The following is a 27,086-nucleotide window of genomic DNA, read 5'->3' as shown; positions in this document are numbered from 1 at the left end:
CTAGAACTAGATGTACCATATGACCCAGCCATCCCACTACTGGGTATATACCCAAAGGATTATAAATCATGCTGCTATAAAGACACATGCACACGTATGTTTATTGCGGCACTATTCACAATAGCAAAGACTTGGAATCAACCCAAATGTCCATCTGTGACAGACTGGATTAAGAAAATGTGGCACATATACACCATGGAATACTATGCAGCCATAAAAAAGGATGAGTTTGCATCCTTTGTAGGGACATGGATGCAGCTGGAAACCATCATTCTTAGCAAACTATCACAAGAAGAGAAAACCAAACACCGCATGTTCTCACTCGTAGGTGGGAACTGAACAATGAGATCACTTGGACTCGGGAGGGGGAACATCACACACCGGGGCCTATCATGGGGAGGGGGGAGGGGGGAGGGATTGCATTGGGAGTTATACCTGATATAAATGTTGAATTGATGGGTGCTGACGAGTTGATGGGTGCAGCACACCAACATGGCACAAGTATACATATGTAACAAACCTGCACGTTATGCACATGTACCCTAGAACTTAAAGTATAATAATAAAATAAATAAAATAAAATAAAATAAATAAAAAACAAAAAAGTTATTTAGGTCTTAATCTCAGGAACCTGTGCATGTCACCTTACAGAGAAACAGAATCTTTGAAGATGTGATTAAATTAAGGATCTTGATATGGGGAGATTATCCTGGATTATCCAGTGGGCCCTAAATGCAGTCATATGTATTTTTATAAGAGAGTGGTGGAGGAAGGTTTGACACACAGAAAAAAGGATATGAAGTGAAAGGAAAGAGAGATTTGAAGATGGCGCCCTTAAAGATAGGAATAATATATAGACATAAGCCAAGCAATTCTGGTATCCACAGACAGAAGCTGGAAAAGGCAAAGAAAGGATTCTCTTCTAGAATTTCCAGAGGAACCACAGCCCTGCCAGCACCTTGGTTTCATCCCAGTCATATTGATTTATTTTTTAAATTTTATTTTGAGATGACAAATAATTGTATACATATTTATGAGTTACAATGTGATGTTTTGATATATGTTTGCATTGTGGAATGATCAAATCAAACTAATTACCATTCTTATCCTTTTTGTGGTAAAAACATGCAGAATCTACTTTTTTGGCAATTTTTAAATACACAATGCATTACTATTTATTATAGTCACCATTCTGTGCAATGAATCACTAAGTGTATTCCTGCTGTCTAGCTGAAATTCTGTACCTTTAAATCAGTATCTTCCCTTTCCCTATTCACTCCCCTCCCCTAGCCTCTGGTAACTACCATTTTACTCTCTAATTCTATGGGTTCAACTTTTTAGATTTCACATATGAATGTGATCAGGCTGTATTTATCTTTCTGTGTCTGACTTGTTTCACCTGCATAATGTTATCCAGGTTCATCATGGTGTCACCAGTGATACCAATTTCTGATTTCTTGCCTCCAGAACTGTAAGAGATAAATTTCTGGTCTTTTAAGCCACCAAATTGGTGGTAATGTTGCAACAGCCACCAGAAACTAACACAATTGCTGAAACTTTTACCAGAGAAAATGTTTTTCCTGAAACACAGTTGTTCTAACAAGACTTCATTTCTTTCCTCTTGATCTGTTCATAGATGCAAATCTACTTCTTGCCGTGTAATTCATTATTAAGGCTTCAGCAAAGTCACAGAAGCTGTCATTGAATAAAATGGGTTCCATTCCCGTTTGTGTGGCTGCATAATAATTACCTCATAATGCAGTGGTTTAAAATAACGGCTATATTTAGTTGTCTCATAATCTGCAATTTCAGCAGGCTTGGTAGGTTAGCTCATCTCTGTTCCACTCAGGATTGGCTGAGGTTCAAAGGCCGGGACCTGGAAGCATTTGAAGGTTTACTCACTGAGAGTTGGAGGTTGATTCTATCAGCTGAGACTTTGGCTGGGGTTGTCAGCTGGAAAACCTGCACATATCTCTCCATGCGGCCTGGGCTTGTATATACAGAAACACAAACTGCTTTTCCTTCTATACTCACACTATTCTCAATTTATGCCTCACTTCTGACATAAAATATATAGGAAAAAATCAATTGTTTGTCTTTATACTCACACTCAACACTGCTGTAGTCAGATATGGGTTGTGTTTTTTTTCCCCATACTGAACAATTCTCCTATACCAGATGGATGACCTATGATTCAATTCAACTCTGACACTAACTGGAATTAGTATCTGCACAGATTAAGGTTGTAGCCCCACCAGACTGCCCCCTACTTCAGATGCAATGACAAGTGGTAGGTCCTCAGTTTCCCCACAACGTCTGTCTAGCTTGACTACAAATTAGAGGTTCCCATAATCCCCTCCTGAGTTAAAGAATTTGCTAAGGCAGCTCACAGAGCCCAGGAAAATGGTTTACTTACTATTACCAATTTATTACAAAAGCTTATACGAAGTTCATTTTAAAGGATACAAATGAACAGCCAAACGGAGAGATACACAGGGCAAGTTCTAGAAGGGTCCTGAGCATGGAGGTTTCTGTCCGCATGGAATAGAGGTGTGCCTCCCTCACCCAGCACACAGATGTATGTATTACCCAGAAGCTCTCTGAACCCCCAGGGTGGAGTAGGGATAGATTTAAAGAAACGACTAATTTATCCTGTAAAACCATTACCAATATTTTCATATTCTCGCACTAATTTGTGCATTCTATTGCTATTTGTATCTTGTCATAAGTTTCGCAGAACTATTTAGCACAGAAATCAGCTGATGGTTAGCTAAATCCTATTTCTCTTCAAGTCAGTCATTTTTCATAAGTATTGCATCCTGAAGAGACTTTAACTCAATCTCCCAATACGTTGAATCACCAGTATCAGTAGTATCATAAGATTTATTTATACTAGGTAATTGAATCTTACTTACAACACCAGTATGACACCATATCACAGTATGATCATGGGACAACTCAGTTTCATAAAAGAATAAATCAGTAAGAATTACAGAGGAATTTGTCTTGTCTTCCCAGTGGAATCCACTCTTGGCCATTTGTCAGATATTATTAAGGAAGGGCATTATTACAATTGGCCATGGTTTAGTTATTTCTGGGTTTCTAGTCAATTGAGGACAAAAGGAATCACCCCACCTCATCTCACAGGCTTGTACTGAGGCTGGTTTCTATGGTGTGTTAATATATAGCAAGACCCACCTCTTTCCTGCAGGGAGGACACAGGCGGTATTTAGAATGGTTCCTATTTCTACCACCGGTACTGCAGGATATATTTCATTTTGACCTATGCTGTGGGGAGAGCAGTCACAGTCTACCAGTGTAACACTACAAGTGCCCTCAGAGAACTTCCGTAAGTTTGGAAGGCCCTCAGACTCCCATGGGTGGGTCTTTGGACCTCAGCAGCCAGAATAGCAGGTCACTGCCCCATGGCCACTTCAGCTTCCATCTGTATTAAAAGAGTCAAGAGGCCCTGTTGAGTCAGGGTACAAACCCTTTCCCCTGGGCTGGGTGTTAGCAGTGCCCAGCATTGTTTGTTGAGCCAGCCTGATCCACTTTGCTAAAGCCTCGTTATCTTTCCGCCCTGACTCCCATCCTTTGCCTTCCTCCTGGAAGAGAATTTCCTCTATTCTGTCTCTTCTAGATAATAAATCTTTTTCCTCCGAATACTGCTCCACATTAACAGTAAACTCAGCTTGTCCCAGGATACCTAGACCTGCACCTATCTCTCCTGAGGCCCTTTTCTGTCTTATGAGCCAGTGTTCTTTAATCTACCATGCCTATCATTGCTGTTGTGTACTAATGGCCTGAATGCAGTTAGAATAAATGTTTTGCAAAAAAATATTGGGTCCCCACACTGGAGTTAGATGACTGGTGTTTACAGGTAGATGTAATTTAATTTGAGCGCGCCTTAAGGTCTCTCACAGCCTTCCTTGTTTCGGGTGGGGTCATTCCCCAGGGGAACTTGGATCTACCATGCGATGCCAACTCCTTTAGTCCCACCAGAGGCCCATTGTTTTTCCCTATTCTGCTTAATAGCTTTCTGTCCATAAAAACAAGAGTGATAGATATTTATGCATAGCCTAAATGCATGCCATGCTGGGCATGCTACCATCATATTTTTTCTATTATAACCAGGGACTTTTCTAAGCATTTGACTATCAGGTTTATAGCTACCATAGTGATCAGTCTGTTGGGAGCCATACACCATATAGATTGAAGTCTCAGTAGAAAGCAGTCCTCAGTACTCCCTCCCCAAAGGATATCCTTTGTAGTTGATGTAGCCTGAAAAATAGAAGTCAAAAGATACCACTGGTACATTGCTAGAGTCCCATTTAGTCATTAACAGTCTAATTCATCATCATACCATATGATCAGAATGGCTCCCAGTACAATGCCTCTCAGGTTTGCAGGCTGTCGTTCAACTTGTCAGGTTCCAAAAGCAGGGGTGGTCTCAGCAAACTTACAGCTTCACCCTTCCAAACATCTGTTCGTAATTGTGCTAAGAAATAATATCCTGATCTGAGTCTCTCCTGAGGTATTAAGCCAATGTTGGATTTCCCTCATTGCATACCTCATATATGCACTGAATTCCTTTACCCCCAGCTATTATTATACCTTCTCTCCATTTGTCATTTATTTTGACCCAAAGTTTTCTATCTGTGGGAGGCCATTGCTGATAGGGGTGCTAATCTAACAAGTGCTCCCTTTGGTCCATTTTCATTCACATAGGGTCAGGTCACCTGGGTACAGAACTGTCCTATCAGGGATGTCAGGGCTAACCCAGTCCCTAGGCAACACAGCAATACTCACAGATGTGAATTCACACTATCAGGACCTTAGGAATTCTGGCCTAAATGTTTAAAAGTTAGTTACACTTTCTTGCCTAGAAATCATCCTTGCTTGCTTACAGTGCCCACAGTCACATCCCTGGTCCAGGATCCCTGGCATCAGGCAGTGCTCCAGGGCTTCTTACTGGGACAAAAAAAAAAAAAGTGAGATTATTTGGGACAAATCATATAACCACACTGGCAGCAGGAGGGAGATTCCCACTCCCGCTTTGCCAGATGCCCCAGAAAAGTGATAAATCTATCCGGGGGGAGCCTTCCTTTATCCTCCCACATGTTGAGTGTGAGCACACACTCATGAAGGCAAGTCCCTCATGCCTTTGTCTTCTCCTGTTTTAGGCAGTGAATATTTCAATTGCCTGTTTCAATTCTCTATTAAACCATTACCCTGAGGATGATATGCAACATAATATGTCCATTTGATGTAGTATTTCTTTGCTCACTGTTGGACACTATTGGTTGTAAAGTGCATCCTTGGGCTGAAGAAATGTAGTTTGATGAACCAAATTGCAACAGTATTGTCTTTTCCAATCTTTTAATAGTATTTTCAGCATTTGCATTTACTACCAGTCCAGAGTAAGTGTCTATTCCTGCTGGGACCCATTTGTAGCTCCCAGGGGCTGCTGGCATTGATCTAATGTAATCCACTTACCAGCTATGTGTGGGGCCTTCCCTGTGTAGAATCTTCTCTCTAGCCATCTGCAGTCTCTGTCTCTCTTGTTGACAGACAAAACAGCTCTTGGTGACATTCTGTGCCTCAGAGAGTAAAAAGGAATATGTTTACATTCAGTCCATTTCTGCATGGCTGTAACCTCCACACCATGTTCACTTATTTCATGGACCCAGATGGCCACCTCAAGGGAGAGCATCAGTAAGTCTATATGGTGGTTTAATTTACCTCCTGAACCTGTAAGGGGTTCTTCAATGCTCTCCTTAATTTCCCATAGTAATTTCCATAAGGCCACACCACATAAGACCATCCCTTCAATAGCCCAGTTTTCCATTGTCCATCTATCTGACCACACAGCCAGACCATTGGCTATAGCCCACGAGTCTATAAAAACCCAAACATAAGGGCTTTTACCATTGTTAAACTCTTCCACCATTGCTAAAAAAAAACAGCATGTAATTCAACCCATTCAGTCAATTTGTTCTTAACTTCTTCAACTAGTCTTTCTAGCTTCTGGTCTTAATGCAACAGATCTCAAGACAGCATAATGTCCATCCATCTTGGAACTGCCATCCATAAACCAAACAGTTCTTTGTCAGCCCATTAAGAGCTGTTCATAGGGCACTGTCCACATGGCAATAGATTCTGGCAGTTCTTCCAGTGGTTCTCAAGCCAGTTGTAGGGGACCTCAGGCTAGCTACTTATGGATACAGTAGGTGCCTCCTTGCATTCCACCAGTAGCATGCTTCTGTATAAACCATTTCCACTTTAGCATAGAGCTCTTTTGAGCACTGCCTTCCTTATTAGAGTGTTTCTCTGACATCACCCAAGACATTATTAGTATCTCAGGTTTCATGATTATTTTATGTCCTTCAGTCATTGAGGTCATCTCAATTAAAACCCAGTAGCAAGCTAGTAATTGCCTCTCAAATGATATGTATATGGGGCGGCAGCATCTGGAATCCCAGGTGCTCGAGGTTTTACCATAAGCTGCAGTTTGCATGAGCACTGGTAGCAGACACTTTCAAAATCATCTGAATGGAGATCATAGTGGCCCAGAGGCACTGAGAGAGCTATTGATTTTTGTAATTCAGACATGGTCTGCATGTCCAGGTCCCCACTCATCACGGTTTTCTTTCAGGTAGTCTTATGTATAGAAGCTGGCAATGTTTTCAGATGTGGAATATACATTCTCTAAACTCCAAATACAACAATCAAATGCAAGGTTTCATGTTTGGTCTTAGGGGTGATTAACAACAACAGTTTATTTTTAGTCACTTGTGGAACTGGGTGGCTCCTACCTATGTTATTCCTAAGAATGTTACCATGTGGGTAAGTTCTTGGATCTTTGCCGGAGTTACTAACCAGCCTTGGTTTGTCATGTGAGTTCATCACTGCATTCAACTCAGTCTTTTTTTTTTTTTTTTTTTTTTTGAGACGGAGTCTCGCTCTGTCGCCCAGGCTGGAGCGCAGTGGCCGGATCTCAGCTCACTGCAAGCTCCGCCTCCCGGGTTCCCGCCATTCTCCTGCCTCAGCCTCCCGAGTAGCTGGGACTACAGGCGCCCGCCACCTCGCCCGGCTAGTTTTTGTATTTTTAGTAGAGACGGGGTTTCACCGTGTTAGCCAGGATGGTCTCGATCTCCTGACCTCGTGATCCGCCCGTCTCGGCCTCCCAAAGTGCTGGGATTACAGGCTTGAGCCACCGCGCCCGGCCTTTTTTTTTTTTTTTTGAGGCGGAGTCTCGCTCTGTCGCCCAGGCTGGAGTGCAGTGGCCGGATCTCAGCTCACTGCAAGCTCCGCCTCCCGGGTTTACGCCATTCTCCTGCCTCAGCCTCCCGAGTAGCTGGGACTACAGGCGCCCGCCACCTCGCCCGGCTAGTTTTTTGTATTTTTTAGTAGAGACGGGGTTTCACCGTGTTCGCCAGGATGGTCTCGATCTCCTGACCTCGTGATCCGCCCGTCTCGGCCTCCCAAAGTGCTGGGATTACAGGCTTGAGCCACCGCGCCCGGCCTCAACTCAGTCTTAACCTAGCTGTTTAGTTTCCAATATTATCATCTCATCATCAATATGGTGCATTATTACACTTGAGACCTGCATCAAGCCCAAATCCCTACTGACCAAATGATGACAGTAAACCAGTGAGTTCAGATGACCCCATGGTAGCACAGTATATGTAGACTGGGATCCTTCCCACATAAGAGCAAACAGTGTTTGGCACTTTCTGAGGTTAAACTAGAGAAGAATGTTTGCAAGATCTATCACTGAGTGGCAGTCTTTTGTATGACTGAAATCACGTCTAGAATTACTGACGCTATAGGTGGTACAAATATGTGTATTTAAGCCTCAGTAGTCTACTGTTGGTTCTCCACGAGCCAGCCTCCTTTTATAAGGGCCACCCAGGGCTGTTGTTCAAAAAATTCTTTTGTATCAGCACTCCTGCATCTAGCATGTCATTAATTAAAGTGTGAATCTCCTTTTGCAACCCCCCAACCCCCTCTGCCACTCTCAGTTACTCTATATTGTTTTAAATTAACCACCTGTGTGGATTCAGGCAGTTCTAATAGTTCTCATTTAGCACATTCAAAGAAAACTGACCTCAGGGAAGACTTACATAACTTCTAATAACAATATGGCCGGGCGCGGTGGCTCAAGCCTGTAATCCCAGCACTTTGGGAGGCCGAGACGGGCGGATCACGAGGTCAGTAGATCGAGACCATCCTGGCTAACACGGTGAAACCCCGTCTCTACTAAAAAAAATATATACAAAAAAAAAAAAAATTAGCCGGGCGAGATGGCAGGCGCCTGTAGTCCCAGCTACTCGGGAGGCTGAGGCGAGAGAATGGCATAAACCCGGGAGGCGGAGCTTGCAGTGAGCTGAGATCCGGCCACTGCACTCCAGCCTGGGTGACAGAGCGAGACTCCGTCTCAAAAAAAAAAAAAAAAAAAAAAAAAAAAAAAAACAATATTAGGTAGAGGAAGCAATCCGCAGTCAGACATAATATCCATCCCAATAATACATTCAGGTAAAGGTGACACAACCAACTCACATAGTTTTTTCAAGAATTCCAATTGTCCTCCAAACTTCCATGTTAATCCCACCAACCACTGCAGCTCCATATACTCTCCCAATCTAACTTTAGCTCCTGTTAAGTCTTCACCAACAGATTTTGGAATTACAATGCATTGACCTCCTATATCAAGGAGTCCCAGAAAAGTCTCTTCTCCTTCCACTGACCATTTCATCCACACATGTGCACACGTCCTTGGGACCCCAGTCAGCTGGCAGTCTGGCCAGGAGACACTGGCCCCTCATCAATCTTGATTAACCTGCTTAACCATCACCCCAAGCAGTCCTGAGTAATCTCTGACTTTTTAAGTTTCTCCAAACTGGGGTAAATGGAGCAAACTTGTTTGGGGCCTTTCAGTGTCGGGAGACAAACAGAACGTCCCATTGGTTCATCTAAACTTCAATAGTGCTGGATCAATACTTGTTTCAACACCATCAATATCTACAACATTCATCTGGTTTCTCAATAACCATCTAAAGACTTCTGCCATGCTAGGACAAGTCCATGACTCTCTTCTTTGTCTCATTTCTTTTTAATTACTATAATGTCCTTGATCAGTAAGACCCATAAAGGGAAGCTGAAATAGCAAATCTGGTAAGGTTTCTCAAGCTATCGTTCCATTTTGCAGAAGCACACGTGGGGCGCCCATGGAAAAGGAACTCCTTTTATCACAGCATTTTCCATAACCTCTTAATGGGCATGTAATTGGCAAAAGGGTCTGGCTGCTTGTAGCTTGTAAAAAGAAGCCAATATAGCAAGAGTAAAGTGTGACAAAAAGAGAGTGAGATTTTATTATCTATGCTAGCAAGGGGACGAGGGGTGTAATATTTTCCAAAAATTTCCACTCTCCAATTTGTGGAGAGAACACAGGGGTGGGTTTTAAATAGAAGGTTTGGAATGCAGAAGAGGCAGGCGGCCTAGGAGGTGTCGGGTGGCATGACCAACTCGATGGCTTGTCTTAAGTTATTGTTCCAACAGGTTGAAGGGCTGGCGCCATTGTGGCTGGAGGTGTCTGGTCCATATCAGGATCCGGCCCCTGAAGCTTCTAAGGAAATATATGACCAGATAAGTGAGTATGGTGTGTGCTTAGCAAGCATGTAGGTAAATGAATGTGCTTAAGACATGGGAGCATAGAAGGGGAAAAGAATAGGAGCGGACGTTCACAGAACATTCCAAGGCTGTATGTCAAGATGACAGGTAACACATATGCAATTTGTCTCAAAGTCATATCTTGAGATTGGAGAGAAAGGAGGACAGAAAACAAAGTTTTAAAATGCAGTTTGAAGCCAGGCTGCTCAGTTACAGGCATATTCAGCAGACGAATGGCCACTCCTCATAAAATTTGCATATGAAGCCTATCAGCTGCATCATCTGAGATGTTCCACTTGGCATTTATGGGGGAGTTAGCAATCCCACTTTTAGGATAAACACACTTTATAGCCATGCCATATAGGAATAACCCCCTGTATAGAGGGATTGTTCAATAGTGAGCTGTGGATCCTGAATCAACTCAAGCATGGGCTTCCACTCTGTAGCATTCAAAACCAAAGACACAGCCCCCAAATTAGCTACTCTCACAATCCATGTTAGTAAAGGTTCTTCAGGGAGCTGATGATATCAATCCACAAGATGAGATAATTTATTCATGCAATACCCCCAGGTTTCAGTAGTCTCTTGGCTTGTCCCTTTCCCCAAGCTGACTGCCTTCTTGGTGACCAGAGATACTATCTGTTGTCCCTGGTTAACTTTTCCCTTTGCAAGCATCTCTGAGGCTAACAGCCAAAGCTCATCCAAACCAAAACTGAGGTTGGTGCAGGATTCAAAGTCCAACTCCACACTTTCTTTCATTTTTTGCTATTATAAATAACAACAACCAAAGGACTGTATGTTTAGTATGTTTCTTATTATTTTGCGTTTCCTCATGTATCCAATAAGCCAACTCCTCAGAAGTTGGGTCTAGCACCATTTCTAAATGCCATTGGTAAGCCTGATCAATTAACTCAGGCTCTAGCTCCTCTCCCCTCTTCAGAGGATGAGATGTGGAGCTAACAGTTCCAAGCTTCTAAGCATGCCTTGGTTTTTCTGGTGACCAGTACCCACCCAGGAGCCCACCAAGAGTCAGCTCACTAGAACAAAAGAGGCTCCTATCACCTAGAAAATTCCAAGGGATTTAGGAGCTTTGTGTCAGATGCTCCTATCACTATGGAAATTACTAAAGTCTTAGAAACCCTGTGTACAGAACTGGGGTCTAAGACCAAATATTAGAACAAAAGATTCTCCTAGCACCTTTCTTTACAAGAGTTTTGAAACTTCTGTGTTAAAAACTGTGGGTGGCGGCCAGGTGCGGTGGCTCACGCCTGTAATCCCAACACTTTGGGAGGCCGAGGTGAGTGGATCATCTGAGGTTAGGTGATCGAGACCAACCTGGCCAACATGGCAAAACCACATCTCTACTAAAAACACAAAAAGTAGCTGGACATGGTGGTGGCTCCTGTAAACCCAGCTACTCAGGAGGCTGAGGCAGGAGTATCACTTGAACCCAAGAGGCAGACGTTGCAGTGAGCTGAGATCACGCCACTGCACTCCAGCCTGAGTGACAGAGTGACACTCCATCTCAAAGAAAAGAAAAAAAAAAAACTGTGAGTGGAGATTTATATACATTGTTTGTTTGTTTGTTTGTTTGTTTTTGAGACAGAATCTTGCTGTGTCACCCAGGCTGGAGTATAGTGGCACAATCTTGGCTTACTATAACCTCTGCCTCTTCTGAGTAGCTGGGACTACAGGTGCATGCCACCATGCCTGGCTAATTGTTGTATTTTTAGTAGAGACGGAGTTTCGCCATGTTGGCCAGGCTGGCCTCAAACTCCTGACTCCAAGTAATCTGTTCACCTCGGCCTCCCAAAGTGTTGGAATTACAGATGTGAGCCACCACACACGACAATATATATATTCAAAGTCCAACTCCAACTTTCTTTCAGTTTTTGCTATTATAAATAACAACAACCAAAGGATTGTAGGTTTAGTATGTTTCTTATTGTTTTGCATTTCCTCATGTATCCAATAAGCCAACTCCTCGGAAGCTGGGTCTAGCACCATTTCTAAATGCCACTGGTAAGCCTGATCAATTAACTCAGGCTCAGAAATATATCTATATTTCTTATTTCACAGCTTCCTTATCACATGGTGGCTCGGTTTCCAGGGAACCACATCCCAAGAAAGAGCCAGAGAAGTATCTTACAGTCTTTTGCGTCCCAGCATCACTTTCAGAACCACATCTTGGCCTCAAGGCAGTAAGAAAGCCCTACCCAGATAAAACCTACCTTTTCATGGGGAGTGACAAGGTTCTAGAAGAGCAGATGGGGCTGGAAATACTTCTGTGGTCATTTTTATAATTTACAATCTGCCCCTGTTTCTTCTAAAATATTTTATAGGCACTTAATTGAAAACCACCAGCCTCCTTCACCCCAGAGCCAAGCCAGGCAGGGAATCTCTCTGGAGGCTACACACTGGGAGAAAACAGTTTTTGAGACACGTACATTTGTATCCTGAGAACTTCCCTCTGCAGGTCTCAGCATCTACCTCTTACAGCAGTTAGCTAGTCTAAAACTCAGCATGCATACTAACGCTTAAGAGCAAGGCTGAATAACTGCAACTGCTGTTCAGGAAGTTGAGAGCTAACTGAGCAACTGCCATATAGAACCGCTCAGTGCTGTGCAAGGTAACAGCAACTCATATATAATTAAGAGATTTATTAGTGTTTTGGGTGTCAGTAAGGAATCAGGATTCCCTATCATTGACCATTGACTTCTTCTGCTCAGATTCCTTTCTGTAGGTTTAATGCTGATTAGCTTTTTTTTGTTTTTTAGAGATAGGGTCTTGCTCTGCTCTGTTACTCAGGCTGGAGTGTAGTGGCACAATCACAGCCCACAGAAGCCTCACCCTCCTAGGTTCAAGTGATCCTCTCAACTTAGCCTCCTGACTGAGATGACAGGCGCATGCCACCACGCCCTGCTAATTTTTTTTTTAATTTATTTATTGTAGAGATGGGGTCTTGCCATGTTGCCTTGGCTAGTCTTAAACGTCTGGCCTCAAGTGATCCTCCCACATTGGCCTCCCAAAGTGCTGGGATTATAGACCGAGCAACAATGCCTGGCCCTGACAAGCTTTTCTGTTGGTTAAACTAATATTTCCAAGGTCTTTATGCAGAGATTATTTTGAGGGACAAAACATTGAGATTTTCCTTTTAGCTGATTGGCTTGAACTGGCACTGTCTCCGGCAATGAGGATTGGATTTCTGTATTCTGTATTCATAGAACTGATCTTTGGGTTACAGTTGAGGTCTCTGAATTGGCCCCAATAAATATACCCTTCTTCCCAAATAAGCTTCTGAACAATTTGAAAAATAAACATAAAAGATTAAAGGTAAAAACTAAAAGAACAATATTTACAAAGATACAGCTGGGTAGGAAGGCACGTTCAATGAAGCCCAGCATTAGGCCCACTTCTGAGCCAGTCACAGGCAGCAGGGGACAAGACAGCAGGCCCATCCTCATGGATGAAAGGAGCAGAGGGAACATTTCCCCTCCAAGGGCAGCCTCCCTTCTAAGAGGAAGATGAGCAGGAAGGAGTGGAGTGCACACAATTAATGTCATCACTAATTACAATTAATCTAACTAGCAAATTTGATGTTATTTCATACGTATCACCAGGACAAATGAGGCAAGAGGCAGAGTTACCCTAATTGAACTTTTTATACCAGAAAAAAAGCAAAAAAAAAAACAAACACACACACACAAAGCTTCAGAATGGGGGAAAGAACCATGCCCCTCTACCTGTTATGAGAGAAATCCCATGCTATAAAAGCTACCTGTAATAAAACACACACACACACACACACACACACACACACAAAGCTTCAATTTTCCCAGCCTATTTGCAAATATCATTCAATGTATCTAATAAGATAATGAGACCAAACATTAAAGTCGCAAGCATAAATATGTTCTCTGTCTTGTTAGTTGTCACTTGTTTTGACCCAAAACTGTGATGGCCATTCTTGCTGCTGCCTTGAACCTCCTCTCAACATACTTTTATTCTAGGGCTTTTCCATTTTTTCTCATGAGTTTTAAATGCTCAGTAATAAAAACCAAAAAGGCTTTCTTCTTACTGCAAAACTGTGAAAGCTATGGGGTTTCACAATCTTTCACACCCTGGCGAAGCATTGAAAGATCACCACACATTTTCCAAAACACTCACAAGATAATTTTCTATGTTCTATCTGCAATTGAATTGTGACAAATAAACCCCTTCCTAAACTTTGCAAGCCCAGACCTAATGGAGTGAAACACATGGAAAATGGGTAGGAAAAACAACCAATTTCACTGCCCTCCAAACCAATCTTTTTTCCCCTAAGCAATGGAAATAAACATTTGGAAACTTTCTGGTATAATAAATGCTTTCCAAAGATTACTTGGAAAGCTGGGATATGGACAGATACAGTACAGTTTGTCATGCAAAGTACTGTTTGGCAAACTCTCGCTGCTGGGTAACAATGCAGCCAGAAGTTGTTACACGGTTGAATAGTCAGTGATTCATTCACCAAAAGATAGACCAAAATTTGCCCAGCCATGTAAGATTCTAAATGTAACTCTTGAAAGATCATAGCTTTTAAAGAAGACCAAGGGAAAGATATAAGGAAATAAGCTGTTTCCATGGTCCTAGATGAGCTTGAGTGATCCCATTATTTGCAAGGAGACCATGTTGTTGTTGCTGTTTATGTATTTGTGATGTCAAAGAATACCAGAGGTGGCAGGAGTTAAATCGTAAAAATCTATTTTACTCAGGAATTATTGCAACAGGGGAAACAAGACCTGAGTATAGAACTGGGCTCAATTCAGAATACAACAAGGAAAAGTGGGGATTTATAGTCAAGGAGCAGGGCAGGGGTCAGTGGATGCAAAATTACCAAGAGGAAACATCAGACAGGATTCTGACTAAACCAACTGGGCAAGATTCTTGCTGAGAGCAGGCTAAGGTGATCAGATATTACCTGCGGGATGACGAGAGATGAGGAATTTAACTGAAGAATGAGAGTGACTAAGTATCAAGAGTTGGAGTTCTGGCTAAACTGACTTTAAGCAGGATTCTTGCTACAACTGGAATCCACAAGAACAGACACCAAAGCCCAAGGTTGAGACCCCAAAGGCTGAATGGAGCCTGATTAGAGTCAGGACAAGGAAAGAGCCTTGGTCAGTGTCATGATAGTAAGTAATATTTCATAGGGAACATGATTTAGCAAAAGGTTCAAGGTGGCAAGACCCCTAGCTGTCTTGTCCATTTTGTGTTCCCAAAACTAGGTACCAAGTGTGATACAAAATAGGTGTTCAATAAATATTTATTTTAAAATATTTAATTGATAAAGATTGAATACGTTCAAGGTGTACAAAACAATGATTTGATGTACATATACATTGTGAATGGTTATCATACTCAAATTAATTAGTACATCTGTCACCATCCATATGGTATATTAGACCCCCAGAAGTTGTTCTTCTTATAACTGAAGGCCTGAACCCTTTGACCAACAGCTCTCCAATTCCCTCTAAACCACCCTGCTACCAAGTGCCTGCCAACCACCATTGTAATTCTCTCCGTCTACAAATTCACCTTCTTTAGATTCCACCATATAAGACAGACCACATGCTATTTGTTCCTCTGTGTCTGGATTATTTCACTTAGCATAATTGCTAAAGACCTACATCACCTGCCCCTTGCCACTTCCTTTCCCCACCTGTCCTCCCTTGCACACTCTGCTTTAGTGGCATTTTTACCAGCCTGCTGCTACTCGAGCATGCCAAGCACATCCCAACTCAGGGTCTTCACACTTATTCTGCATGCACATACCCACGTGGCTCATTCCCTCAATCTATTCTGGTCCAGAAGACCACCAGGAGGTCTAAATAGTAGAAAGGAGAGCTTTATTGGCATTATCAGGCTGCAAACCAGGAAGAGTCTCTGGTGTGGGTTGAAGGTGCTCTTGCTTCAAGAAGGGAAAGGGCAGGTTGGGTTTTATGCCACACAGGGTACATATTACTCAATAAGAGTCATACATATTCAGCAGGTTTTGGAGAAAAGCTATGCATATTTACAAGTGGAGCTGAGCACATGTTCAATGGATAAACATGTATGTAATATACGTCCCATGTTCACTTTGGGCCGGGTTTTAGTATTAAAATCAAACAGAATTTGGCTGTTTATGTCAAAATGTTACAGGACATTTTCCTTAGTTCAGCTAAGAACCAGGTTCTTGTCCCACGACCATCAGCGATTAGGCTCACAGACACTTTGAAGGGAGAGAAAAAATGAAATTTATTGGTCAAAAAGGGTGAAAAGGGGGGAAACAGGGACCCTCCTCAAAGTCAGAGTCCTGCTAGTGTGCTTCCTGTCCCACAGGCTGAATCCCAGGTTCCACCCAGGAACAGAGGGTCCAGGCTCCTCCTCACTGGAAACGGGGCAAACTTCCCAAGACTCCAGTGCGCATTCCTCCCAGTGCACAGGTCGGTTGGAAGTTCTGTCAGGGAGCCCTTCCCACCTGGGCATCTCAAAAAGGTGAACTACAGGACACGGAATCAGTTTGTGTACAGCCTCTATATCTGGCTGAAGCTGGCTTAAGGTTTACATTTGCTTATCAGGAAAGAATGTTTGTAAGGCTGGTCCTCAGTCCAACCAGAGTTGTAGTGCTCTGGGTTGTAAAACAGGAGGAGTCTGATAACTCCTATTTTTAGGGAATTTAGCAAGATTGTATTTCTTTCTTGTAGCCTTAGGAATTTGAAAATTTGTCATATTAGCCGATTTCTGAAACTCAAACTTTATCAATTAAGATGGACCCTAAGGTTAAGAAAACAAAAGTTACCTTAACTTTAGGGTACATCTTAGTTGATAAAGAAGCATCTATTAAATAATATTTTGGTCTCTCAGATCACACCATTCAGATCTCTACTTCTCAGAGTCAGCCCTAAATAGCCCATCTAAAAGATCCAGGCCTTCGCACCCACCAAACTACTCTCTACCCCTTGTCCTGCTCCATTCTTAGCAGCATTGGTCATTCTCCACATTACTAATAGCTTTTCATTTTTCATCAACATCCCACACTACAATGTGAGCTTCATAGGCACAGACTTTTATTTTCTCCCTGAAGAGTCCCTAGAAACAAAAACATTATTAGTTAAATAATTTAGTGGATAAACCTTGTGTATCACCATTCAGGGGCGCTCTTTAAACTGCATGTAGTTGGATTATATTCCTTCATTCAATGAAAGAATCTCTATTGATGGCCTGTTTAATCAATTGACATTTATGGCGTTTTGATAAATTCTGATTTATTTCTAACATCTTATTTTATTTTTTAACCATGTAATTTCTTTGCTTCTCTTTTTCTTTTTCCTTAACATTTTGCATGTATTAAACTTAAAAATATTCCTTGTTTTCCCCCATTTATTTGAATGTTTAAAGTCTCTGGTTTATTTTTTTCTTTCTAGATTTTATTTATTTAAAGTCTTTTTTAATATTACAAAGAGATACATGACTATTCTATTAAATAACATAACACAATCCAGGTTTAGTGACACACGCCTATAATACTAGCATTTTGGGAGGCCAGGTGGGTAGATCGCTTGAGTTCAGGAGGTTGAGACCAGCCTGGACAACATGGCAAAACCCTGTCTCTATAAAATAATAAGAAGAATAATGTAATACAATACAAAGACATGGTGGCGAGCAGAATTCTGAGATGTCCCCAGACTCCCAACCCCTGCTTAATCACTCCCTGTGGGCATAGATAGGACCTGTAACCATTAAGGGTTAGTCACTCCTTTGATTAGATTGTGTTAGGAGACAAAGGTAGTAGGATGGTTACTCTAGTGATTATTCAACATTATATAAGAGTCTGTCTTGGCAGAATGGAGAAAGATCATCTTGCCTGCTCAGAAAAGGAAGCTGCCAGGTTTTGAGAAATCCATAAAACTAGGACCTGAGAAAAGCCTCAAAGAGCTCAGAGTAAACTTCAGCCCATATCCAACAAGAAAATGGAAAATTCAATTCTATAACCACAAGCAATTAAATTCTGCCAATCTGGATGAACCTGGGAGAAAACCCTGAACTCTGGATAGGAATGCAGCAGACTGACACCCTGATTTTGGCCTTGTGAGGCCCTGAGCAGAGAGTCAAGACAGGCCACGTCCAGGCTTCTTAACTACAGAACTATGAGCTAACAAAGGGGTGTTGTTTTAAGCCACTAAGTCTGCAGTAGCCTATTACACAATGATAATAACTGATACAGATGCCTACATAGGTTTTGGCCTGAGCAAATGGATGGATGGAGCAATGATTAGCCAAGATGGGAAAGAGTGCAGGAGATGGCCTGGTGCACATTTTCTCATCTAATGGAGGAGATAAAAGTGAACTTTAGGAGAGATAACATAGAATCTTCATGGAACTGGAGGACACAGTGAGGAACAATCAAGTCTATCGTAGAATTCTACCCACAAAAGCTTTCAGAGACACTCTCGTCTAAGTCTTTCTTCACTGCTCACTCAAAAATTGATTCCCAACTAAATAATGGCTGTGTTTTCTCAAGCAAATGGAAATGTACTTAAGTGGAATGTAGAATTGATGCTGCTTTTCTTCCTAATCCTGAAGCAAATATACTTCCTCTTCCACAGAATTAGTTTCTTCTAATATGCTCTCAGTAAGGATCTTTTTGTATTTTAGAAAACCTAAGCTTGTTGTATGCTGCTAACGCTTGATGGCAACTAGCCTAACATTGGCCAAAGGATAAATGCTTCCTATCAGTGGTCTCAGAATTATCTACAGGTTCAAACAGTGGCTTTCTCATCCTGATGGACACAAATCTATACTCCTATAACCTTTCTGAAATGACAGATCACTGCTCCTACCCAAAATATATTGAAAATATCCTTCACTATCCATTTACAGCCATCAAAAGACAGCTGCTCATCTGGTATTGTGTAATACAGAATTTAATCTTGCCCAAAGAGAGGTCTGACCTGGGAGAATCCTGGGAGACAATCTCTGAGCCCTTAGAATGTTCTACCTGACAGGAGTGTCTTAGTTTAGCTAGGAGCCTTGGGCCATCCCAGATCATCTAGCAATGTGATTTATGGTAGAAGCTGTGGGTTACACAGTATCAGCTCTGCCTCCAGAGGAGCTGGAGATTGAGTTAGCCAACCATTCTATGTGTCTGAAACCCAACTGAAAACTCTAGTCACCACAGCTCAGTGTTAAATAGTGCCATGTGACAACACACACATAGCTGGCAATACTAAGTGAGTATTGTTACACATCATTCCAGGTGCAGTCAACACCGGGAGAGGACGACTGCACGCTCAACATTTTGAATTCTCCTAATCCCTGCACCATGCACCTCTTCCTTTGGCTGATTTTGGTATATATTCTTTTGCTGCAATAAACTGTAACCATGAGGATAATGGCTGTTAGTGAGTTCTGTGAGTGAGTCTAGCAAATTATCAAGCCCAAAAGTAGCCTTGTAGACACTCATTCTTGCAGTTGGTGTCAGAAGTGAGGGTGGTCTTGGGAACCCCCAAACTTGCAGTTGGTGTTAGAAGTGATTTCATGGACCATTTTCCGAACTCTGCAAGTACAAAAACATAAACCACAAATTATAAGCAGAGAAAATCTTTTATAAGGAAGAGTAAATGAATATTATTATCTGGGAATACTCCCTTGGGAGGAGTCAAAAACTCTTGCTATTTTTATTTAGAACTAATCTTGTAAAGAAATCAGGCTTTGACTAAGCCTGTAAAAACATTTGAATCAATGTTTGTATACAGCAAATTCTTATAACACTTTTTTTATTCCTAAAACCTGAAATGCATACAATTGTAAATAATAGATGAATTGATGAGGATGTAAACAACACCTTCTGAAGCTAGATATTTGACCAGAGTGTCTCAATTTCTACAGCCCAGCCATCTGAGATACAAAAAGAGAGCTATATTTTGACTAGCTTTCTTCTTAACTTTAGCAAACAATCTGTGACACATTGTATAGTGCAAAAGAACTATTTGTGTGGATCTTTTTGTTCTTCATGTCAATTTTCCTAGTATGGTCTCCATTCCTAGTCACTATATACCCAGAGAAGTGCATTTGTTCTGACTGTTTTCAAGATACAGAATAAAATATCACAAGAAAAGATGCTTTCTGGGATTTCTAACTCTGAGGATGATTCTAAAGTCACTCAATACCCATCTTCAAAGATTCAAGCAGGGTTGAAATGTTATGGTCAGTAGAGAAAAATGGGGAGCATTGCTGAACTAAACCCACAGGCTTGGTAGGAATGTGAACCTCTCGATATCGTCAAGGTACAGTAAGATCCAAAACGCACATGACGAAAGTCTTTGATGTTCCTTTTTATGTTTCAGAACAATGAAAGGCCTAGAGCAAGAAAGAGGGCCTTGCATAAGTCAGGAGAAAAGATATGAGAAATGTGAAGAAACAATCTCAAAAGACAGAGGGGGGAAGGCAAAAATCAATGCTAACTTTGTAGTTGTCTTCATTTCTGTCAGTTCTACTTCACTCTCCAACTTGCTATCTGACAGCCAAAGATAAAGGCGAAAATATTGTTTTAGCAATCCATAAATAGTGTGGGCGGGGAAATTGTACGTTTAATTAAGAACCAATGCTGTGATCACAAGTATTAGTGTTTTGAACTGTTCATGGTGCCAACTGAACTTCTGGTTGGAAGGAGAAGTCCATACATGGCAATATATTTGTGAAAGCAGAACAAATATTAGTAAAAACATATAGATCTTCTTTAAACCATACTATTATTCTTACTAACGACATAAACTAGATTGGACTTTATAAATTGCTTTCCTTTATGAATATGAGTTTAAATTTCACTGTGATATCTAGGTTTTAATAAAATAAAAATAGGAAACTAGTTAATGAGATACAAATGAGTTCTCAAATTAAGTGATTCCAACCCAACTCCCTTCTTTCTTTGTTTTTTTGTTTGGTTTTGTGTTTTAAAAAAAGGTCTTGCTCTGTTGGCCAGGCTGAAGTGCAGTGGCAGGATCTCAGCTCACTGCAGCCTCAACCTCCCAGGCTCAAGCGATCCTTCTGCCTCATCCTCAGTCTCCCAAGTAGCTGAGACCACAGGCATGTGCCGCCACACCCGGCTAATTTTTTGTATTTTTAGTAGAGAGTGGGTCTCACTACATTGTCCAGGCTGGTCTTGAACTGAGCTCAAAAGATCCTCTCACCTCAGTCTTCCTAAGTGCTGAGATTACAGGAGTGAGCCACTGCACCCAGCCTCTTCTTCACTTTCCAATAGCATTTTCAGCTACAATATCCAGGTGATTATTTCACTCTTTAACCTTGCCAAGTGAAAATCTTAGTGTGGTCTCGGGGTCTCAGGAAAAAACCTTAAACCCACAGCAAGTTCACAGACTAATTCTTTAAAACTAGGAGCATGAGGAGTCAAAATACATGTTAAAAATACAGAATTCAGGTAGATACTGCCCAAGAGGAAAAAAAGATAAGCACTGATAGCCTTGAGAAACAAAGTGATCAGGAACAGATAAATCTGGGCTAAAAATGAATAAAGGGAATTTCCGTTTTAATTTTTTTTAGATGGAATCTTGCTCTGTTGCCCAGGCTGGAGGGCAGTGGCATGATCTTGGCTCACTGCAACTTCCACCTCCCAGGGTTCAAGCGATTCTCCTGCCTCAGTCTCCTGAGTAACTGAGATCACAGGTGTGCACCACCACACCTGGTTAATTTTTATATTTTTAGTAGAGACGGGGTTTCACCATGTTGGTCAGGCTGGTCTCAAACTCCTGACCTCGTGATCCACCTGCCTCGGCCTCCCAAAGTGCTGGGATTACAGGCATGAGCCACTGCACTCAGCCTGGTTTAAATTTTAATGCTTACCACATTTCTTACTAAAATACTGAGAAAGATATACTTATGGTAGAAGTGTAAACTAATATTTTCTGGAGGGCAACATTGCATATTCCATCATAAACTTAAAATAGACTGGTCATTGGTTCCAGATTTTCTGCTCCTAGGAATTTTTCTAAAGAAATAATTACAGTAACCTGGTACAGTGGTTCATGCCTGTGATTCTAACAGTTTGGGAGGCTAAGGTGGGAAGATTGCTTGATCCCAGGAGTTCAAGACAAGTCTAAGCAACATAGAGAAATCTCATCTCTACAAAAAAAAAAAAAAAATTTATTTAGCCAGGCATAGTGGTGCACACCTATGGTCCCACCTACTCAGGAGGCTAAGGTGAGAGGATCACTTAAGCCCAGGAGGTCAAGGTTGCAGTGAGTGGTGACTGCACCACTTCACTCCAATTTGGATGACAGAAAGAGATTCTGTCTCCAAAAAAAAAAAAAAGAAAGAAAGAAATAATTAGACTGGTTTTCTAAAAAAAGTAATATGGCCAGGCACTGTGGCTCACGCCTGTAATCCTAGCACTTTGGGAGGCAGAGGTGGGTGGATCATGAGGTCAGGAGTTCGAGACCAGCCTGGCCAACATGGTGAAACCCTGTCTCTACTAAATACACAAAAAGTAGCCGGGTGTGGCAGCATGCACCTGTAATCCAGCTACTCAGGAAGCTGAGTCAGGAGAATCGCTTGATCCTAGGAGACAGAGGTTGCAGTGAGCCAAGATCATGCCACTGCACTCCAGCCTGGGTGGCAGAGTGAGACTCTGTCTCAAAAAAATATATATATGTGTATATATATATGTGTATATATATGTGTATATATATATGTATATATATATGTATATATGTGTGTGTATATATGTATATATATATATACACAAGGATGTACATAGCAATGTCATTATTCAATTGAAAAATTAGAAGAAAATAATGCCAACAAAGGAGATGTAGGCTAAATATAATATGGTACCTACATAATTGAATATGTTGGAGCAAAATTGAAAGAGAATATTTGAATGCACGAAAATATATTCACAATACAGCCAGTGAATAAAAGCAAGCGTTTAGTAAATAATGTTGTGGTTGAGAGCTCACACTTTCCAACCAGACAAGCTAAGTTCAAATCCTCCATGCTTACTGGCAATGCGGCTTTGAGAAAGTTTACGGTTCCCTGGTAGTAAAAGGGTGACAATAGCAGTGCTTACTTCACTGAGTTGTTTGGAAGACTAAATGACCCAACGCATGTACAGTGGTTAGAGAAGTATCCAATACATAGCAAGGGCTCAGTTAATGTTAGCTACTATTTTTATCAAAAATATCACCAGGCAAGAATTTTGTTAGAAGAGGGATGGGGAACTGGCAGCAGTAAACTATAATGTGAGCACGCAGCCCGATGAAATATTCTGAGGATGCCTTTGTTTGCAAGTACAGAAAACTTAAGTCAAATGGCTTTAAACAACAAAGATGGGAAAATGACTATTGTAACTTCAAAAAGCTAAAGATAATATGCATTTCAGGGTTAGGTAACGCAGTGGTTTGATTCAATGGAATGCAAGCTTCAGGTATTTTTGTATCTCTAGCTCATAGAAGAGTGTCTGATGCACAATAGGTACTAAATAAATATTTTTGTATAAATTAAAGTAGGATCGCATTTTCTACTTAAACTACCATCCTTCTACCTACCGTCATGGTATCAAACTTGCTGAAGCATTATTAGATGTAACATCTTTGGACTACACTATCCAGAAAGAGAGAAAGGGAGAGTCTTATTTCATAACTCTCAAAGAAGAGCAATACATGTATCCTCTGAATGAAAAGATGAAGATCTCTGATTGCAGGGCATACAAGGAGTCACAAGTTTCATAGCAGATTTATTCAGAGTCAAAGATCTGGACCTGTTGATTGGATTGTTCCATGGAGTCAAACTCAGCAGTGTTACCTGACATACAAATATTGTATGTCACTGAGAATTTCACTAAGAATAGGAAGAAATTAATTTTCTGTCTTAGCTATATATTTGAAAAGAGGTTTCAATCACCTCCAAAAGGACGAAGGTGTTACAAAGCAAACCATTCACACAGATGCTAAGAAAATAGTGAATAAAATAATGAATAGTGAAAAAAATAAAATAATCAAATAGAAAACTGAATTTTAAATAACTATTGAAAATAATGCACTAATGGCCAAGTGTGATGGCTCATGCTTATAATCCCAGCATTTCTGGAAGCCAGGGTGGGAGAATTGCTTGAGGCCAAGAGTTAAAGTCCAGCTTGGACAACACAACAAGACCCCATCTTTAACAACAACAAAAAAGTGAATCAGCTGGGCCTGATGGTGAATGCCTGTAGTCCTAGCTACTCAGCAGGCTGGGGAGGAAGGATAACTTAAGCCCAGGAGTTTGACATTACAGTGAGTTATGATTGTACCACTACATTCTAGCCTAGGTGACAAAGTGAGACCCAAAAAATAAAAATTAAAAAAGAAAACACTACAATATGATTTTTGCTTCCAGCCATGATGATGTACCAGTACTCCTACCATAAACATCTAGAAATCTAGACAAAATATATGTAACAACTACTTTCAGACATTGAACAACAAGCAACATAGGACTAACCAGGCAAAGAATGGCTTCTAGGAAAAAATTACAGGGAAGCTGAAAGCTGAACAACTTCCTAAGGCAGTACAGGAGGTATCTGAGTTCTGACAATCTAGAATGAAGAGGTACCACTGAACATTTGGAGCAGTCATAGAGACTCCAAAATGTCTGCACCTTAGGAGTAAGGCTTAATAGCCATGGAGTACAGGTTACTCTGGATCCACTCAAAAGAAACTTGAAAACACATCCCAAAAGTATGAAAATGATTCAGAAAGTAAATTAACCTCCTGACACAGAAAAACTCCAAAATCTTTAAAGGAATGGAGACCCTCAAAAATGTCCAGCATTCAAATGAAGATTATGCCACACACAAAATGTCAGAAAAATGTTTCTGATATCCAAGAGAAATACCAGTTAATTGGAATGGACAAAGAAAATATGGAAATGATTGAATTAGCAAGCAGGGACTTCATTAACAGTTACTGTAAATATATACAAGGACTTAAACATACACATGAAGAAAAGGAGGCTGATACACGAATGTTCGCAGCAGTTGTATTCATAATGGTTGCAAACTAGAAACAACCCAAGAGTCCAATCAACAGGAGAATTGTCTTAGACTCCTCAGACTGATAAAACAAAATATCATAGCTTGGGTGAAAAAAACTTAGACAGTTGTGTCTCCCAGTTCTGGAGGCTGGGAAGTCCAAGATCAGAGTGCCAGCATGGTCAGGCTCTTGATAAGGGTCCTCTTCCTGACTTACAGAAAGCCACAGTGTATGTTTTGGGGTGTGGGTGGTGGAGAAAGAGAGAGAGACTGAGAGTGCTCTGCTCTCTTTCTGTTCTTAGAAGTACACTAAACCCCACTATGGGAGGCCCATTGTCATCATCTCATCTAAACCTAATCACCTCCCAAAGGCCTCACCTCCAAATACCATCATAATAGGGATTAGGGATTCAGTTATGAATTCTGGGGGTACACAAACATTCAGTCCATGCAAGAATGGATACACACAGTGTGTTATATTTATACGATGGAATATTACTAAGTGACAAAAAGAAGCAAACTACTGATAGGCATAACAATACTAATGAATTTTAATAATGCTAAGCTGAGCAAAAAAAGCTAGGAAGAAAAGTACATAGTAGATGGCTCTGATTTTATGAAACTGTTGAACAGCCAGAACTAATCTGTAATGATAGAAATCATATCCGTGGTTGCATGAGAATGTGTTGGGGTAATTGACTACAAAAAAAAGTATAGGAAACTTTTTGGAGAAATGAAAATATTCCTGGCCGGGCGTGGTGGCTCAAGCCTGTAATCCCAGCACTTTGGGAGGCCGAGATGGGCGGATCACGAGGTCAGGAGATCGAGACCATGCTGGCGAACACAGTGAAACTCCGTCTCTACTAAAAAAATACAAAAAGCTAGCCGGGCGAGGTGGCGGGCGCCTGTAATCCCAGCTCCTCGGGAGGCTGAGGCAGGAGAATGGCATAAACCCGGGAGGCGGAGCTTGCAGTGAGCTGAGATCCGGCCACTGCACTCCAGCCTGGGCAACAGAGCGAGACTCCGTCTCAAAAAAAAAAAAAAATATTCCTTATCTTGATTGTGGTGGTGAATATATGGATATATACAAAGGGCATTGAGGTGTTCATTGAAAATGGGTGTATATTAATAAATGCAAATGATACCTCACTAAAGTTGATTTTTAAAATACTGCTATGGAAATGAAAAGAAAGATCACCTTAAAAATGTACAAGGATAACAAACACCTGAAAACGATTTGCTAAAGAATGGAGAAATTTCCATTAGTTTGCATACTTATTAGAATGCATGACTTCTATGAAACAGAAGCAGAAAGCCAAGATACAGAAAAAAAAAAAAAAGACTAAGAATAAAAGACTAATATGCATAGAAAAGAGAGAAAAAAGACTCAAGGTAGGATAATTTTCAAAAAGATAAAATCACAATAGTAGGATTTAAATGCAAATTGATTCAATGAAGCATAAGATTAAACTTGGTAAAATCTAATCAAACAGAAATAACTTGACAAATTTTTCAAATGTAGTATGAGAAAACCAAAGTGACCAAAAAAATGAAAAATAAAATGGATGGTGAAGATTACAGGTAAGAAGAAAGGAAATAGAGTTTAAACCTAAGAGTTGCAGGTATTCTCAGGAAGACACTCCAACTAGACAAGAAGTGAACATCTAGAGCTTAATTGAAAACCACATCGAAACTGTCAAGAAAGCTTAGTGTAAAAAGCTTATCACAAACTCTTCAAAATCTCTGAAAGATAACCCACATAAACACATATCCTGGAAAAAATACATAATATTTTCACTAAACAGACAAGCCTTTAAACACCTAGAGTTTTTTTTAAGTTTAACAACACAAGAAATAAAAATCAGACTCTTGTCAAACTCTAAAATGCTAAAAAGGCAAAAAAAATTCTAGTTTTAAGGAAAAATATCATGTCCCTCAAATTCTGATATCAGCTAAATGGCAAATTATGCATGAATAAACAGAAAGATATTTCAAAATATGTACTACACAAAGATTCTTTACCTTCTAGGGAAGATGTATTACTTGTCCACTTCTCCAAAGACCAGTGCTCCCATCTAGAGCTAGAAAAGCCAGACGGAATACAAAATTTTTTTTTTGAAAAAGCCAAGAGTTGCTAAGGCAACAACAACAAAATGGACTAATACTTCACAAAGGAAGAAACAGAGAGGTGAACTGGCCTCTGCAGCTGCTTTTCTCCTGGAGGTATTGATGAATTTGAATATGGGTAAGAAGCTAAGAGTCTAGGGCAAAATCCAGGGCAACAGCTGGAAGAGGGCTGCAGCAGGAGTAAAAGGAATCGGAAGAGTTTTGGTGGAGATTTATAAAATTTCAAGCACACGGCAGA

The 27,086-nt window shown here is 40.9% G+C and overlaps 1 long non-coding RNA gene across 1 annotated transcript; it reads right to left on the bottom strand.

Annotated features, from left to right (window-relative positions):
• Positions 1–4,188: 4,188 nt before the first annotated feature.
• Positions 4,189–26,811, bottom strand: LOC117092207. The gene is made up of 3 exons (XR_004440669.1): positions 26,744–26,811; positions 5,497–5,594; positions 4,189–4,281 (listed from the first exon to the last, which is right to left on the bottom strand). It is a non-coding gene; the product is annotated as an uncharacterized LOC117092207 (long non-coding RNA).
• Between the last annotated feature and the right edge of the window lie 275 nt (positions 26,812–27,086).

This window comes from Trachypithecus francoisi, unplaced genomic scaffold (genome assembly GCF_009764315.1).
Source record: "Trachypithecus francoisi isolate TF-2019V2 unplaced genomic scaffold, Tfra_2.0 Contig01440, whole genome shotgun sequence".
NCBI lineage: Eukaryota > Metazoa > Chordata > Mammalia > Primates > Cercopithecidae > Trachypithecus > Trachypithecus francoisi.
Note: the sequence above shows the minus strand (reverse complement) of the source record. Positions and strands in the feature narration are given on the sequence as shown.